Raw genomic sequence first — 19,004 nt, 5'->3', positions numbered from 1 at the left:
CTACTTCATAACTGTAATGTTGCTACTGTTATGAATCGTAATGTAAATATCTGATATGCAGGATGGTCTTAGGCAACCCCTGTGAAAGGGTCGTTCGACCGCCAAAGGGGTTGCAACCCACAGGTTGAGAACCGCTGGCTTAGGGTTTTTTGCAAGGACTGGGATTATTCAAAACAGGATTCCCATCTGCACTGTTTTATGTGACCCCATCTCTGTAAAAACAAATTGAAACACAAAACCTATTGGTTGTTATCTATTTGTATCAGCATGGAGAAAGGTGTGTGAGAGCATACATTCCAAGTTTTAACGTTGATATCTGGAGGAGTGATGGGGCTTGAAGAGTGACATTATTTTTTCCATAAGCATCTGTTTTGTAAATTATATAACAAAACTAGGACCCTTAACCAAGCTTAATTGGAATGCTAGACTATGTGACCTAAGAAATAGGCTCTCCTTGCTGCCCAGTTTTAAGAAAATAAGGAGTGAGAGTGCACCAGTTCTGGGGGCAGAAGGGGTAGGACACCAAAGCTGACTCACCATCTTCCTAGTGATTTGACTTCGAGTGAGTTACTACAACTCTATTTTATCTTATTTTACCACCTGAAAATAAGCTGTCTGGGGATTATTCTAAAGATTGAATAAAATAGTATCTATGAAAGTACCTGGCACCCAGTAGGTTCTCACTAAATAATTGTTGCAAGAAGTGAATGATCAGGATTTGGGTGAAGGAGGAATTCTGTATTTGACCAGTTTCTGATTTAACACATCCTTATGGGATTTTTTTCTTGTTTATTAATCATTAATTTACAAAACAGATGCTTAAGGAAAAAATAATATCCATCTTCAAGACCCATCTCTCCTCCAGATATTAACGTTAAAACTTGGAATGTATGCTCTCACACACCTTTCTCCGTGCTGATACAAACAGATACAACCAATTAAATTTTGTGTTTCAGTTTGTTTATAAAAGGTAGGATCATATAAAACATAGTGCCTTGAGAAAGATAAATATCACATGATCTCACTTATTCGTGGAATATAGTGAACAATATAAACTGATGAACAAAAACAGATCCAGAGACAGAGAAGCATCGATCAGACCATCAAACCTCAAAGGGAAGGTAGGGGAGGGTGGGGGTAAGGGGGAGAGATCAACCGAAGGACTTGTATGCATGCATATAAGCCTAATCAATGGACACAGACACCAGGGGGGTGAGGGCATGAGTGGCGGGGGGGGGGGGGGGGGTGAGGGGGGAATGGGGGGATAAGGACACATATGTAATACCTTAATCCATAAAGAAAATAATAAAACATAGGGCTTTGCAACCTGCTTTGTCCATGGACACCTCTCCAGGTGAGCCTATACAGATCTAAGTCATTTTTAACTGCTGTATAATCACCCCCATATGATGGGACATAGTTTATTCAGCTATTCCCTTTAATTATGGGCATTAAGATCTTTCCAGATTTCTTACACTAAACACAGTGATGCAATAAATATGCTGTGATAATCTTTCTTCTTTAACCCTCATTTAGTATTATGTTTAGACTAGAGGCCCAATGCATGACATTTGTGCACTGGGAGGGGGGGCGGTCCCTCAGCTCGGCCTGCACCCTCTCGCAGTCCAGGACCTCTCGGGGGATGTCAAAGTGCCGACTTAGGCCCATTCCCCATGAGGGGCCCTTAGTGCTGCTGTGGAGACAGGAGAGTCTCCCTCCACTGCCGCTGCACTAGCCAGCCATGAGCCCGGCTTCTGGCTGAGTAGCGCTCCCCCTGTGGGAGCACTCTGACCACCAGGGGGCAACTCCTGCATTGAGCATCTGCCCCCTGGTGGTCAGTGCACATCATAGCAACCGGTCATTCCACCATTCGGTTGATTTGCATATTAGCCTTTTATTATATAGGACACTGCAGAGTACAGAGAGCAAATTAAGATAGGGAAGACCAGATGAAGCCATTGCAGGAAAGTTTGATTTCTTGCAACAAATTGGACCAATCCCCTTGCCTGACAAACACAAACTTATTTTCATCTGTAAAGAGTATGGGTATCACTTTCTTGATGCAAATGTTTCTCTCTCTCTCTCTCTCTCTCTCTCTCTCTCTCTCTCTCTCTCCCTCCCTCCAAGGACTGTCATCTGACTTCTGAATGCAGATTTTTCTCTATTTCCTGTTTGAGAGGGGAGGCAAACCTGTCACCTTTGTAACTATAGCCCTCAGCACAGAAGCAGGCAGTCTTCCGAAGAGAAACCCTATGATCATTGGGATCTGCCTTTTCGTCACTTCTATTAACAGGCGGTCCTCTTTATGCTGCTCCTTGAAGTTGAGGGTAGAGCCTCTCAGCCTAACTTCCCCGCAGGTTTAGTCTCTCTGTTCTCAAGCTTGATCCCCCATGACTTGTTGACTCTTCCTTAGGTCCCTGATCTCTCCAAAGTTTTGATTATAGTCCAGAGACTTTCTTTTCACTCTCTCTCTAATTAAACTGCCCTATGGCAGGTACAGCTAGCCATTTGCTAAAATTTATGCCTCCCATCATGTTCACAGTTATAGAGTTGTCCCTGGGAAGTGGCTAAATAGGAACTACATTTCTCTCCCACCATCCCCTTGTGTTTAGATGTGACCCATAACTGATTTTCATCAGGAGAATGTGAGTGGGTGTGATGTGTCTTAATTCCAGCCAAGCCTTTGAAGAAGGGATTTGCCTTCTCCATGTTTTCTCCTCGTTTTATCAGCTGCAATAACAAGAACCTAGGGTATGGCAGAGCCACAATATGGAAGGAGTCTGCATTGGGTCCTTGAGCCCACTGCATGGGGACAACTGTCTGCTGTCCAGCAAGATTTGCCTCAGACATTTACAGGCATGATTATGTTAGAGCCATTATACGGCATCACATCTTTTTTTACAACAGCTGGCACTACGATAACTGATGCAGATCCCTAACAAGGAAAACCATAGTCCTCTAAAAAAGAGCTAGAACCCCAATCCAGGTCTGTGAATACAAACCCTCAGGTCTGTGTTCTTCACCATCGTGCCACAATGCTTCTAGAGGTCCCACTTCTTTCCTCTGAAACATCTTCTCTAGGTCAGTGACTTAGCCTTTTTCAGTTTATGGACCTCTTCAGGCTAGTTCAAATCCTGTCCCCTCTTCTATGTTTTCCTTTAGCCATTGGGTCAGAAAGAGATTTGTCATAAACAAACAATTCACATCAGAAATGGATTTTATTATGATGCCAGAAACACAAATATTTATCAAGTGGCTACAGGAGACTTTTGTTGGTGTCCCACAATCCTCAAGACCACGCTTTGATTGTTTAGTCCCACAGCTGAATTCTGATGCTTAGAAAAAGCAATTACCTTTTGTACTGATGTTCATTTATTTTTTCTAAATAAGATATGACACATTCATTATAAGATAGGTTGATGGGTAATGAGTTTTTCAGGATATTTTAATTGAGGCTTATAGTTCATTGTTGGTATAAATTAATATTATATTAAATAATTTATGAATTAATAGTCTGGCTATGCAAAATGAAAATTTCTGAGTGAGAATCCAAAAGGTCTTTCATTTAGTAGGACATAATTTACCAGGATGAATTAATTGGTTGTAAGAAATTCTTTCCCATTGCATTTTCTCTTCATACATTTCTCTGTTCTAAAACAATGCTCTGCCTATGGTTGTAACACTGTCCTTGTTTTAAAAACCATTGAATGACCAGATGATTGAGAAGACAAGTGAAAACTAGTCTTGTGAACTTGATACATATCTACACTAATAAAAGAGAAACATGGTAATTGGCGTACGACCGCTACCCTTCCCATTGGCTAATCAGGGAGATATGCAAATTAACTGACAGCCAAGATGGCGGCCGGCAGCCAGGAGGCTTGAAACTAACATGAGGCTTGCTTGCTTCAGTGACGGAGGACTCCAACGTTCCCCACCTGCCGCTGCAGGCCTCTGAGCCTGCAGTTTGAACATTGTAACAAACAGAAGCTAAAAAAAAAACCCAGCAACCAGCTTTCAGTGAGCTGGGATCTCAGAGCTGGAGTCAGAGCTGGAGTTATACATTGTTTCGAACCGAAACAAACCAGATACCTACTTTCAGCAGCAGAAGCCTAAGAGCTGGAGCCTCAAAGCTAAAGCTGGCCCAGAATAAAAAAGAAGAAAAAAAGGAGCGGTTGGGAGCTGCCGTCACCCGCCAGCCTGAAAACAGCCCTCAGCCCCTCACCCAGGCTGGCCAGGCACCCCAGTGGGGACCCCCACCCTGAAGGGTGTGTGACCAGCTGCAAACAGCCATCATCCCCTCACCCAGGCTGGCCAGGCACCCCAGTGGGGACCCCCACCCTGATCCAGGACACCCTTCAGGGCAAACCAGCCAGCCCCACTCATGCACCAGGCCTCTATCCTATATAGTAAAAGGGTAATATGCCTCTCAGCACCCAGATCAGCGGAGCCGAGAGGCCTCCCGGCACTGGGATCAGCGTGACAGGGGGCAGCGCCCAAACCCCCTGATCACCCTGTGGCTCTGTGTGTGACAGGGGGCGGGGCCACAACCTCCCTATCTGCCCTGCTCTGTTCGTGACAGGGGAAGGCGCCCCAACCTCCTGATCAGCCCTGCTCTGTGCCTGATACGGGGGAGCTCCCCAACCTCTGATTGCCCTGCGGCTCTGTGTGTGACAGGGTGCGGTGCCCCAACCCCCCCACCCCCCCTGCCCCCACGGGCCCTGCTCTGTGTGTGACAGGGTAGAGCCATAACCTCCCCATCGGCCCTGCCCTGAGTGTGAGAGTGGTGGCGCCCCAACCCCCTGATCGGCCCTGCTCTGTGTGTGACAGGGGCGGTGCCCCAACTCCCCAGTCGGCCCTGCTCTGAGCCCGACCAGGGGCTGCACCTAGGGATTGGGCCTGCCCTCTGCCACCCGGGAGTAGGCCTAAGCCAGCAGGGCGTTATCTCCTAAGGGGTCCCAGACTGCGAGAGGGCACAGGCAGGGCTGAGGGACCCCCCCTTTCCCCCCGAGTGCACAAATTTTTGTGCACCGGGCCTCTAGTTTATGAATAAAAACCAGTTGAAAAAATATATATAAAAATAGAAACCATTGAATGAACTACCTTGCACCAATATACAAGAGCACAGGGTAGAAAGCGACAGTTATGGGAAAAGAGATTTTATTTCCACCCTCCAGACTAGGGCAGTTCAAACTTTCTTGGTGATTATTTACAACCACAGTCTCTTTTCTCTTATATTCAATCGATACCTTATTTGCTTTTTGACTTTGCAGGAAATAGTGGCATAGAACCTGGCTCTGGTAAAGTGTAGACAAGGCTGGAAATAAGTTCTTTAATTTTCTGGCTCATAAAGTTACTTCCTTCCAGATGTCTGTTAGTTCTCGGTAGAAATTAGTCTGTAATGGCATGTCATCTCACCCTGTGGGGTTGTTTTAGGTCCAGGAGCATCCCTGCGTATTAGCAACGGCATTTGAAAGACAGAGGGAGCCTATTCTTCACCTGAGAACAATTTAGATGTGAGGGTTAAAGACGCCGTGTTGACTCTTACAGGCAAAGGGAAGAAAGGACTTTACTAAATTCTCACAAAGTGTCCCATTCCTCTTTCCAGTGATGTGAAGGACTCTTGTCCATGTGGCTTTAAAAGGCTGGTTTTAAGATGAGTCATTGTCTCAGATGCAAATCAGACTGAGAATCAAGCACCAGGCAACTCCGTTCAGCTAACTAATTTGTTAAGGGAAGTCATAAATGCCTTGGGAAGAATAATTAGGTATGGGGATGTTTTGTATGGGACTAATGAATCCATCTCCCCGCAGTTCTGGCTAAATCAAGAGTGGGAGTGAAACAGTACAGTACCCGGGCCTTTTCCGAGTTCCCAAACCAGTCTCACCCACGCTGCCAGTGGGGGTGCTGGGTCTCTAGGGAGACAGCAGCTCTCACCTCCTGGACCAGAGGCCCAGAGCAGGAGAGTGTGAGGACTGGAGAATGGAAGTGCGGTTCACTAACAGGCCCTGAGAACCAGGACAGCATCTGATGCTGCACCTTTGGCCCTGCCACAGCACTTCCAATGCATTTTGGTGCCTGGAACCCCTGTATCAAGGAGCCACCTGGTGGGGTTGCCTCTGTGAGAGTCAGAGCTGGAGAACTGCCCGGAGGCAATGAGGGAGCCTGCCTTCTAGGGACCTGCACTTTCCTATGAGAACATTCTTCATCGCTGCAGTGGGACCCCTCAGGGCCAGGCCCACCCCCGGGAGGCCTGAGGCCTACAGGAGAATTGCCACAGGCAGCCTTGATAGGGCTGAAGGGGCTGAATAATCTAGGTTTTATAAATTTTGTAGGTAATATGTAAACAATTAAATACCTCTTTTGAGTTTCCTCTACTTCTCAAACTGCTTTTGAAGCTACCTCTCCCAAACACTTAGGCAACAATCAGGAAATATAAATTAATGGGGTTGAGACAGAAGGGGCAAATCCAACAATAAAAAGATAAATCATAAAAGTTTTAAATTATGCCCTTTTGGGCCACACTTAAAATGTGTTGTCTATTTGCTCCTTATAAGAAAGAGTCCTAGATAAATTGTCATGGTTTTTATATCTATGTTGTATTTCAAGTCTTATTTTCTCTCTCTCTCTCTCTCTCTCTTTTTTTTAATATTAGCCCAACCCCCTGATTTGCATAGCTGGTGAGCCAATATTGTACTAACAATGCCCTCCCCAGCCCACTAAAATAAAAAGTCTAAATGCCCACTTCCTCTTTTTTCAAAGTACACACATGTGTGTCACTTCCTAAATTATACTCATTGTCAAGAATTTCGAACTATAAAATTATCCAAGTGTTTGATTTTATCTGAGGCAGTAACTGCTCCTTTAAAACATCACAGTTGCCTTCATTTCATATCTTAGGAGTCTCATACTTACTAGCTTGGGCAAAATACACTTCCTCATTCTCAGAATTTTGAATTTTAAAGAAAACAGGATTCTGCTGTACACCTGCAATTAATACAAAATAATACTGAATGTAAACTGTAATTGACAATTAAAAAAAAAAAAAGCAGCAAGTTCACATACAAATGACTCTCATTTCAGGAGCATGCGTGGATCTTCCTTTACTGCCAACTAACTGGGCCAGCAGCACTGTTTTCACATCACACCAGAAAGTGAAAGCCAAATCTTAGGGCTACCTCATATTTCTGAGATTCCCGACCCACAGTTATCCCCGGCTTCTTGGCTCAAGATGAAAGCATTTTCATCAGGAATTCCTTGGCTTCAGTTTCCAACCCAGTCATGCAAACTGTCCAAAAACATGGACCAGTCTCACCACACTGCAAGTGGGGGTGCTGGATCTTGAGGAAGGGGGTAGCTTTACCTTCCAGTCCTGAAGCCCAGAGCAGGAGAAGGGAGAATGTGAGGACTTGCCCAGGGCATACTGGAGGAGAATGGAAGGGGTATTTGATAAAGCTAGTACTAGAGGCAGCTGGGATGGAGAAAAGAAGACGCACAGCAGGCAGTATGCTAATAGGTAGGTTGAGATGTGTAGAGGGGAAAAGAGTTGGACCACTGGTTATATGCATCTCTTCCAGAGGTCACATATACAAATGCACTTAGGGGCCACACTGGTAATACCAGTAACAGAAACAAGTTGGGTGTAAGACAATGAGAGGCGCATGACCTGACTAAAGGGATTCACAGTCAAGGAAATGCTATCTAACTGCTGGGCAGAACTGGCTTCTGAAGGACTTTTCTAAGATTTCAAAATATTCTACATTTGTTACAGAGCTCATTACTTCTGTTAACTAATGTTTCAGCCATATGACATTAGCCAGCACTGAAAGTCATTCTAAAAAGAGCCCCACAAAATGTATTATGTTTACAGACAATATTACTACCGCACTGCAGAATGACAAGTTTATGAGTGTCTGGGGGAGAGATTCCTTTCAGATGTCAGTACCAATACTAGTCAAGTTTCTATTGTAAATTTTTTTACACATAATGTTGCCTCTTCGCATTGGCTTCTAGGAAGCAAAGAACTAAATTTGCAGCCCACCTATGACAAGTTGAAGAAGAGCTTGGAGTAATGTGATTCCTAGTTTACTGTATTATCCCTTTAAGTTGCTACACACCTTTTGGGAAACCAAAAAAAAAAAAAAGGCATCATAAGAAAATAAATATCTCTATGTATTTATTTATCTTTATATGTATCTGTATTTTTATTTACATATTTATTCTTATACTAGAGGCCTGGTGCCTGAAATTTGTGCATGGACAGGGGAGAGAGGGGTCCTCAGCCTGGCCTGCACCCTCTCCAATGAGGGCCCCCTCAGGGGATGTCCGACTGCCAGTTTAGGCCCGATCCCTCTCGCAATCCGGGACCGCTGGATCCTAACTGCTTGCTTGCTTGCCTGCCTGATTGCCCCCCACTGCCCCCCTGCTGGCCTGGTCCCCCCCTAACTACACCCCTGTCGACCTGGTTGCCCCCTGACTGTCCAGAATGAAGTTGGACATCCAGAAGATGTCCAGTTACCTGGTCTAATTAGCATATTACCCTTTTATTAGTATAGATATTTACTTAGCCCTCTCTGGCTATCAACACCTGGAATCTTCTAACTACAGCAACCAGGTACCTTCCAGAGGCAGACTCTATTTTGTTTTAGACGATCAAGTGAATAAAAACCAAGTTCTGATGCCAATTATATGCCCCAACCCTCTTTTGTCTGTCCTCTTTTCCATAGTTCCACTCTTATATTGTAATCAAATTCTATTCTTATGGTCAGTGGTAGCTACAGTCTTTATAACCCCAGTGCATGTTCCCATTCTTCTTCTGGTTTCTTTGGAGATCTCTTTCTTTATGTGGTTCTGCTGAGGCTGTCAGACTTGTGTCTGCCCCTTCTTTCACAGAAAGGAATGACCCAGGCAGTCACCCAGAATGAAATACCTAACCCCTATCCTCCATCAATAATTGGTTCATTAATGTACATATGTCCCCAGAAGAACCAATCAGAAGCTTCCCAGGATTGGTTTATGAATACTGGATTTGCTAAACTGAGACAAGTAGAGCCTGGCAGCCAGCTTGTCTACTATGTAGAGGGAAAGTTTGCATCAGAAGCTAAAAGAGCAGCAGAGGTGAGAGATGGCCAGAGGGAAGGACAGAAGCCCTGATGACATCCTACAAGTTCTTGGATTTAGTCTGAAGCCAGATCCTCCCCTTGACATTTGTTACAGCAGCCAATAATATCCCATTTTGCTTATGCTGATTTAAGTTGGGTTTTTGTCAGGACTGAAAGAGTCCTACTGATTATACTCTTATCTCTAGTCTTGTGGCCCTGGCCCTATCACCTCAATCCACCCTCCACAGAGCTAAGTGACCTTGTCATGTTTCTAACAAACATTGGATCTTGACATGTCCTTGCTCAGTGTCCTGAAAGACTATCACCCACAAGATAAAATATAAACTCTCTGCACGATATTCAAGACATGTTGTGATCTCTCTGTATGATATTCAAGACTTCTCATCGGGCCTAACTCTTGCCACCCCTCTTTCAGATTTTGAGCAGGTGACATTTGAGCTCCTTATTGATCCCAATTTCTCCCTGGCCTCCAGGCCTTTGTACATGGCATTAGTTTATCTCTGAAATTCCCTCCCCCTGCTTTGAGCTCAAATGCCATCTTCTCTAGAAAGTCTTTCTTTGCCTCCTTAGATAGAATTTGCTGTTTATTCTCTTCTGCTCCCACTATATCCTCATAGCTCCTTGAGAACAAGGAAGGGCATTTATCTGTGTTTCTTAATGTCCAGCTAAGCAAATGGCACTCAATAGGAGCGAAATAAATATATGTTAAATGAGTGAATGAATAAATGTTCAATGCCACCTCATAGAGAAAGCCTACTCCTAATTTCTCTTTTTATATATAGTTCTTCACCGACCAATTTCCCCACAAGTTCTTAGGCTTAAGCAACAACTTAAGACCCCATGTCTTTTCAAAACTGCGGTTGTCTTAAAAGTCTTCGAGATTCAATGTACTCATAAGGCCTGTGAGGAAAAACCAATTCTGAAGCCCATTTGATCTGCTTTATGAACTTGGATGAGAGGCTCAGGTCTAACTTTCCATTCATTGTTTACAAAATTATAAGCATCTTTAAGAGGAAAGGAATTTAATACACGATATGTCAGATGATCCACCACACTAAAGGGAGGCATGTGGTGAGCATGGACCACCCACAGTTACCTGAAGAGGTGTTAATAGTGGCAATACTCACAAGCTCAGTCACTATTCTTTGGGCTAAGTCACATGTGCTCTCACAGCCATTTCTGTGGTTTCTCTTGCCAACCATCAAAGTAGAATCTTGGACAGAGACCAGAACTAAAGTTAGATCCTTCTTGATAATCCTATGATGCAGAGATGCAGAAACTAACTTTACAGTGTTAGATGGCTTTCGTGACGTTCCAAAGGCTGAATCAAAACTAGGGGAAATGGGAGGCCACGGTAAAGTAGAGGTAGTAATAAGAATACCTTTCATTTATACTTTCTGGGGAACTAACCAGTATCCTGCTAGCCTCAAAAAGTCATTGAAACTTCCCAGAGGTGTCCAACCTACCGTCCAGGAAATAAGCTAGACCTTTTCCCATTGTTTCATTATCTTGTATGATCTCAGAATTTTCCTGAGAATAAGGAAAAGCGGGCAGGTGTGCTTTTCATTTTGCAGAAAGAGAAATGGGCACAGAGGGATTAAGAAGGGCATTTCCCAAGGCTTGATAGCAACCATGCAGCCAGGATTAGAATGCCACACTTGTTTAATTAGCCCCGGGGTCTTCAAAGTTGGCTGCCTACATAGCTATGTTTGAAACTACCTACTCATATGTTTCTAAACTGACTTCAGAATTTGCCCATTATATTTTTAAAGGATTGCAAAAAATTATTATCTCCAGAACTTTCTAAATAAAAAGATTTAAAAATATATCTGGAATATTCAATTAAACATATCTTTTCTTTGTATCCAGTGGAATTTAAATACCAAAGCAATTTGACTATCATATCCATTTTTTTAAAATAAATGAACAAGCTCTTCTTTAACTGTTGGAAATTTTGTGTCATTTATTTATTTTTGTTGTTGTTGTTGTTAATCCTCACCCAAGAATGTTTCTTCCTTTGATTTTTTTAAAGAGTAGAAGAAAGGGGCAGAGACTGAGAAAGAAAAATATCATTGTGTGTGTGTGTGTGTGAGAGAGAGAGAGAGAGAGAGAGAGGTTGTCTCCCACACTCACCCCAACCGGGGTGAAAATCGAACCTGCAACCGAGGTACATGCCCTGCTGGCTAAACCGGCTAGGGCTCATTTATTTATACTTGAACTTATATTTTCATTCCAATTTCCCCTCAGAATTTAGTCCTTATGTAATTTTTAAAAACATCTTATTGATAACCCTATCAAACTTCCTTATACAAAAAAGGTATATAAATATGAATTTAAATTTTTAAGTTTTCTGTGACCATAAGTTTCTAAGTAACAAAATTCTTTAATACTGAGTTTCTGTTACAAATACTATTAATAAATTGATTTTAAAAAAACAACATAAATATATTATAAGGTTTGATGAATAATTATAGAAGAAAAAGGAAATTGTATTGGAAATACATCTTTTATTGAGAGGAGGTTGATTTCTTTTACAATTCAATCATGTACCTGCTGATGAATATTACTTATTGACAGAATGAGATATAGATTCTCCATCATTTCTATTCCCACTATTTGTATATGTGTAGGTGTAAACCTTGAGGAAATGTGTTCATAAATAAGTAAGTGGAAATGGAGGGAGTCTTGTTATAACAATGTTAATTAATTATTTGAGTTCCCTTTGAATGATATGCCAAAATTTACATTTGATCTATTATCAAAAATCATTTTAATGATGTATCAAATGACAGCTCCATTAGGTTCTACTTGAATTTTGTTGACAGCAACCACTTGATCTGCAAACATTTATTAGCCCATCGTTAGAGCAGTTTACCTTCTCAATCCTGTCCCTCTACCTTCAACGGTTTCTTCTCAAGTGTTTCTTTGCCACCTGGGAGAATGCATCTCAGTGAGACTGGAGAGAAAAGCCATTCATTGCCAAGTAAGAAAACACTGTGAAAGGGAAGATGGGAAAGCAGCCAGCAGGACAACTTTCTCAGTGGCTCTCAGGCAGATGGTTCCTACCTAAGTTGAGCATCTGAAAATTGATTCCCCCAAAGCTATCCATGACCACCTACCCCTTGGAAAGTTTGTGAATTGTTTGGGGATAAGCATACTTCAGTTTGTATTAGCTTGGGCTTCCACCACTTTTGAATAAATCCTCCAACTGTGTACCCCATCATTACACATTGTACATCAATCACCAACAATGTGTTGGTCATTTTTCTAAGTACCGGAGATACAACAACAAAAAAAATATATTAAATTCACACTACTGGACAAGAGAGAAAATAACTTATCAGAATTTGACTCCGTTTTTATATTGAGCACACTGGGACATGACAAGTCAGAAATAGAAAGCTCGGGCCATTGTGACCCTGAAACATGGCTGGCTTGTCTCCCCTGTAGCTGCAAGGACAGGATGCCATGCCCCTGTCCTAAGTTTCCCTACACCAAACAGAATGCCAGGCACCTCATAGGCTGTCCATACATATTTGCCCAATTAATTGAGTGAAGTTGGAAGTCAAAGAAAATTGTATTTATCTTTCTAAAGCAAGCATATCAAGCTCGTGGCCCATGGGGCACATGTGGCCCACAATAAGTATTTTTGCATCCCAGCCAATATAATGGTATGTGAGAAACATTTAATAAAAATTTCGTAACTTATTTTTTACAATATCCTGTTATACATAATCTACACTAATAAAAGAGAAACATACAAATTAACCATCACTCCATCACTCTGCCACTCCACTACACCCACAAGCCATGCCCATCAGCCAATCAGGAGTGTGTATGCAAATTAACCCAACTAAGATGGTGGTTAATTTGCATATGTAGGCGCCCAGCGGCCTGGATCCCAGGAACATCATTGGGCACCCAGGTCACTCCAAGGTAGACCCTGTGTGGGCCCTGAGCAGCCTAGGAAGGGCCTGAGCCAGGGGGCTCCTGGGCCAGAGGCTTTAGGCCTGGGCAGGGACGGAGCCAGCGATTGAAGGGGACAGGGGCGGAGCCGGCTCCAAGGGGAGCAGGGAGCGGGCCTACGCCATCAGTAGGACATCCCCTGAGGGCTCCCAGTATGTGAGAGGGGGCAGGCTGGTCCCAAATTTTGTATACCGGGCCCCTAGTTATTAATAACAAATCAAAATGTTCACTAATTATCGATTACTATAATCATATTGCATTCATTTCCCTTATACACCTTATGCACAGGTGCACCATTTTTCTCCACTAATACTAGCAGCAAATATTTTAGCAGCCAATTACCACATCATTAGTTTTGGACTGACTTGTTTGGTGTGTGCAACAGGAAATATTTCACTTTTGGAGAACAAGAAAAATAGCTATATTTGCATTATGCTTATTAATTTGTGCAGTTATTCAGTGTCTGGTAAGTTAATGTTCAAGAAAAAATATGAATTTTTATTAAAATGTTCTATTATTTTATGTTAACGATTATTCATTTATTTCAACCCTTTGTATTCAGCATGTCTCTATTGAAATAAACCTACGTTTCTATGAAAATTGAAGCTTTTGGTTTTTTGCGGCCCACATAAACTTAAACCTTGTTTATTTGGCCCGTGTTAGCCTTTGAGTTTGACACGCTTATTCTTAAGTGTCTGATACAGTTGTCTTTTAAATGAGGAGTACTGCAAAGTTGTTCATAAAACTATAGCAGTTTTAGATCCTGAAAGAAACTTAGTGACCACATGATCCCATTTCCCCTTTTCTTTCTTTTTTCTTTTTTTTAATATTTTATTGATTTTTTACAGAGAGGAAGGGAGAGGGATCGAGAGTTAGAAACATCGATGAGAGAGAAACATCGATCAGCTGCCTCATGCACACCCCTCACTGGGGATGTGCCTGCAACCAAGATACATGCCCTTGACCAGAATTGAACCTGGGACCCTTCAGTCCGCAGGCCGACGCTCTATCCACTGAGCCAAACTGGTCAGGGCCATTTCCCCTTTTCTTGAGGAAAAAGAAATGAGGCCTGGAAAGGTGAAGTAACTTATCAGAATCATGAATCTATGGAAAATTTTTAGATACCTTCAATCCAGGCAAGTTCTGCCTCCTTTAAAATAGCCCCAGCTTGATAGCAGCCACTAAGGAATGTCCCTGACCCATACCTATGTAAACTCACAACAAAGCTTTAGACATCTATATAAAAAGTGAAATAAGAAAATACTTCTCTCTCCCTCTATTTAATGAATTTTCTTGGAATTCACAGGGCACATCTATAATAATAAAAATGTAATATGCTAATTAGACCTGACAGCCAAACGACCTTCTGGACGTCCTTCCAGATGAAGCCGCGGTGGCGGGGGATGAGGCAGAGGCGGTTAGGGGCGATCAGGCAGGCAGGCAGAGGAGTTTAGGGGTGATCAGGCAGGCAGGCAAGCGGTTATGAGCCAGCGGTCCCAGATTGCAAGAGGGTGCAGGCCGGGCTGAGGGACACTCCCCTCCCCCTGCACAAATTTCATGCACCAGACCTCTAGTATAACATAAAAGAAAAAGTTGTTGTTCAGTTGTGTTATTTAGGGTGGCTACTCCTACACCCTAATATGTGGTTTTGTGTTTTCAAGTTGGAGAGTATGAATGGAATTTTTAATGAATGGGAGTCTTCCATTGTTTCGTTATGAATTTAATATCTGTGGTGCCCAGAGGTCAAATTTCCCATCATCGGTTAGCAGGATTATTGGTCAGGAAGATTCCTTAGGCAGAGAAATAATAGTGCAAGTGGAAATGGAGCTGCTTCTGTTCTGACATCCCTGGGGTAAGTCCTTGGAGTGGCTGCTGGCCGACCAGAGGGAAGTCCCCGGTGGCCAAATAGAAGGTTCCAAGTAAAAGAAAATGTTGTTTAATTACACTGGCACAAATGGAAACCAAATGAGTAAATAAAGAGCTTCTGAGAGGAGAATTTGTTGGTTTGGTTTCTGAGTCAGTTCCCAATGGTTTCACTTTGTACTTCTGTTGCATTTGATGGAGGTGGTGAGTCGTGAGAAGTTTCTGCTGATGGCCTTCGAATAAGAAACCCTGGAAACCACACTCGGTCGGTGAGGACCAAAGGAGCCCAGAAGAATCATTTCATAGCTGTCTGTCCACCTCCACAGATGACCCCCAGGTCACCCTAGATCAACCGTGGGCAAACTACGGCCCGCGGGCCAGATCCGGCCCGTTTGAAATGAATAAAACTAAAAAAAAAAAAAAAAAGACCGTACCCTTTTATGTAATGATGTTTACTTTGAATTTATATTAGTTCACACAAACACTCCATCCATGCTTTTGTTCCGGCCCTCCGGTCCAGTTTAAGAACCCATTGTGGTCCTCGAGTCAAAAAGTTTGCCCACCCCTGCCCTAGATCATCAGCTCAGTCCCTGAGTGCTGTTTTTCATTTTCAACTGGCTTTTCTGGAAGTGTCTACTATAAAGTTCCAAAGCCATCTCACATCTATTCTTTTATTATTATTATTACTAGAGGCCTGGTGCACAAAATTCGTGCAGGGGGGGGCGGGGATGTTCCTCAGCCTAGCCTGCACCCTCTCCAATCTGGGACCCCTCGAGGGATGTCCAACTGCCCGATCCCAGTGGAATCGGGCCTAAACGGGCAGTTGGACATCCCTCTCACAATCCAGGACTGCTGGCTCCCAACCCCTCACCTGCCTGCCTGCCTGATTGCCTCTAACCACTTCTGCCTACCAGCCTGATCACCCCCTAACCACTCCCCTGCCAGCCTGATCAACACCTAACTGCTATCCTGCTGGCCCGATTGCCCCTAACTGCCCTCCCCTGAAGGCCTGGTTGCCCTCAACTGCCCTACCCTGCAGGCCTGGTCCCCCCCAACTACCCTCTCTTTCAGGCCTGGTCCCTCCCAACTGCCCTCCCCTGCTGGCCTGATCGCCCACAACTACCCTCTCCTGTCGGCCATCTTGTGTCCACATGGGGGCAGCCATCTTGTGTTGGAGTGATGGTCAATTTGCAAATTACTCTTTTATTAGATAGGATTACTATTATTATTACTACTAGAGGTCCAGTGCACGAAATTCATGCATGGGGGGATGGGGATTCTCTCAGCCCGACCTGCACCTTGTCTCAATCCAGAACCTCTGGTTCCTAATCACTCTGCCTGCTGGCCAGATCCCCCTAACTGCCCTCCCCTGCTGACCTGGTTGCCCCTATTAGCTTTTTTTTTTAATCTTCTTCCTTATTGGCTTATCCCTCTCACACAATTTTTCTCTCCTTTATGTAACACTTTTTCCTACTGACTCATCATTTATAAACTTTTCTTTCCTCCTTATTTCCTACTTCTGTTCCATCATCCTTCTTCCCATCTTTCTCCTACCCACCCTCCCTCCCCACATTCCTTTTTTCCTTTATCTTTACCTCTGCCCTCCCTCCCCTTTTCCTTCCTTCCCACCTTAATTTTTTTCTTCACTTCTTCCCTCGGACCTGTTTTGCTCCCTTCCCCATTTCTTCCTTCTTCCCATTCTCCTTTTAAGCTCTACTGGCTCCCCTTTAAAACTTTTCTTCCCTCCCTCTTTCTCTCTCATCCTACCTTTCCCATACATTCTTCTCTATTTACTTTCACTGTTTTAATATCTATCTATCTACCTGCCTAATTATTCACTATCATTTATCTTTTTTCTTTTCTGATTCCTACTTTTAAAATCTGTCCCCAGTACACAACTATACTTGATTTTCATTATAGCTCCTACAGTTCACTCACACATCCTCTTTCCTTCTTTAACTCTGCTCTCTGCTGACTCCTTTATAAAGTTCTTCCCTCCCTCCTTCCCTTCTTAAAGCTTCCATTGGGGGAGGGGGGTGTTAATCCCCAGCCCAGGGCTCAGCCCCAGCCAGGTGTTCACCGCCCCCCTTCCCTGGCCTCCCCACTGCTGTCCTGCTCCCATTCTCTGCCCAGGACGCCCAGCCCAGCAAGGGTGGCCGAGGCTCACGTGGCACAGGTGCTGCTGCTACTGGGAAGAAGGAGCACCTCCACCGAGAAGGCCTCGGGCCGTCCACCAATCCATCCCGGACTCGTGGGCGCCTCCCCACCAACAGCCCACGCTGGGAGCCACCACCCTCCTCCCGTGTCTGGGAGGGGCTCCTGCCCCGCCTCTCGCCAGGTGCACCTGCTCCCTTCTCCCGCAGTTACCATCCCCTCCCGCATTTCCTTCCCTTTTCCATTCCTGTGTCTTTTTCTTGTTCCCTTTCTGTATTTCTGTTTCTCCCCTCAACCTGTCTGCATGTAGGTCTGCCTTCCTCTCCCTCTCCTTTCTTATCCCCTCCTATAGTAACCTATCTTACCCTGGGTCTTGCAGCTGCCTGAGCAGAGGGCGGGGACGCAGCCTGCTGATCCGGTTGTGACGTGACGCTGTAATGGATAATTTGCATATTTCTTTATTATTAGTATAGATTATTATTATTGTTGATTTCAGAGAGGAAGGGAGAGGGAGACATCAATAGAAACATCAATGATGAGAGAGAATCATTGATCAGATGCCTCCTGCCTGCCTCACATTGGGGATTGAACCCGCAACCTAGACATGTGCCTTGAAAGGGAATTGAACCAGGGACCTCCTGGTTCATAGGTCAATGCTCAACCACTGAGCCATGCCAACTGGGTTCACATCTATTCTTGTTGTCTTTGTCCCTGCAACTGCTCCTTCTCCCATTTTCTCTTGTTCAGCAAACAGCCCTACCATATATCCAGGCACCTATGTCTGTAACTTTGGACATATTCTTGACTCCTTTTAGAGTACCACTTCAAATTTGGTCATCACCAGGTCCTGTCATTTCTGCCTTTAAGTAAATTTCACACCTTTCTCCTCCTCTGCAGGCCTAGGGCCAATGCCTTAGTGGAGTCATCAATTCTCACCAGGGCTGATATAAACACCTCTGACCAGAGTCCAATGTAGTCCATCCTCTACATTGTTTCTCAGGGTCTTTCAAAAATGAAAATCCAATTACCTACCTTTCCACTCCTGCATGCCCTTAAGGCTCTGGCAGCAGAGGCATCTATGAAATAGGATAAAACCTGTAAGTCCAGACACATGGGTAGAAATTCTAATTTTGCTCTTCATCTTGGGAAAGTCACTTTGCCTGTCTGAGCCTCCATTTCCTTATCCATAAAGTAAGGTATTTTGAACTAGGACAATGAATTTAAAACTTTTTAGTCCTGGACCAACAGTAAGAAATACATTTAAACCACAAAACACACATACCTATGCATAAACACACAACACATACAAAAAAGCACACACACAAAGCACACTTATGCATATATAGACCACACACGTATAGGAACACACACTACACACAGACACAAATCATATTGTAAAACACAGTTTCCCAATAGGAAATGTATAACCTTTCTATGTACAATGAACTCTGATACTTTCTGTTTTCGTATATCTTACTCAATTTTTAAATTTTTAATGAATAAAATAATGCTGTTGTGACCCACAAAATTGATTTCAGGACTCACTGGGAGGCTGTGGCTTGGTGTTGAGAAATCCTGAATTACATGATTTATTAGATTCCTTCTACTATTTAAAAGTAATAAATGTAGGATCTATGTTTAGAAATCAAGCAACAACTTTCTATAGTATACATTTCTATGTTTTATGTTTTTTGAATGTGTATTGATTATTTTTACATGGGAAGATATTTTTTAAATATGTAAACTAATTTTTAATTGTTAAAAGAGAACACATGGTCATTAAGAAATTATTGGAGAGAGTGCCCTCGGCAGTCCTGGATCTGTCTCTTGCTTCAATAGTGTTTGAATGAAACAGACCCAGGGACGTCCCTTCTTCCAGCCTCCGGCCACTCTCCTGTG

Source organism: Myotis myotis, unplaced genomic scaffold (assembly GCF_014108235.1).
Source record: "Myotis myotis isolate mMyoMyo1 unplaced genomic scaffold, mMyoMyo1.p scaffold_m19_p_2, whole genome shotgun sequence".
Classification (NCBI taxonomy): Eukaryota; Metazoa; Chordata; class Mammalia; order Chiroptera; family Vespertilionidae; genus Myotis; species Myotis myotis.
This window is presented reverse-complemented; position numbering follows the sequence as displayed.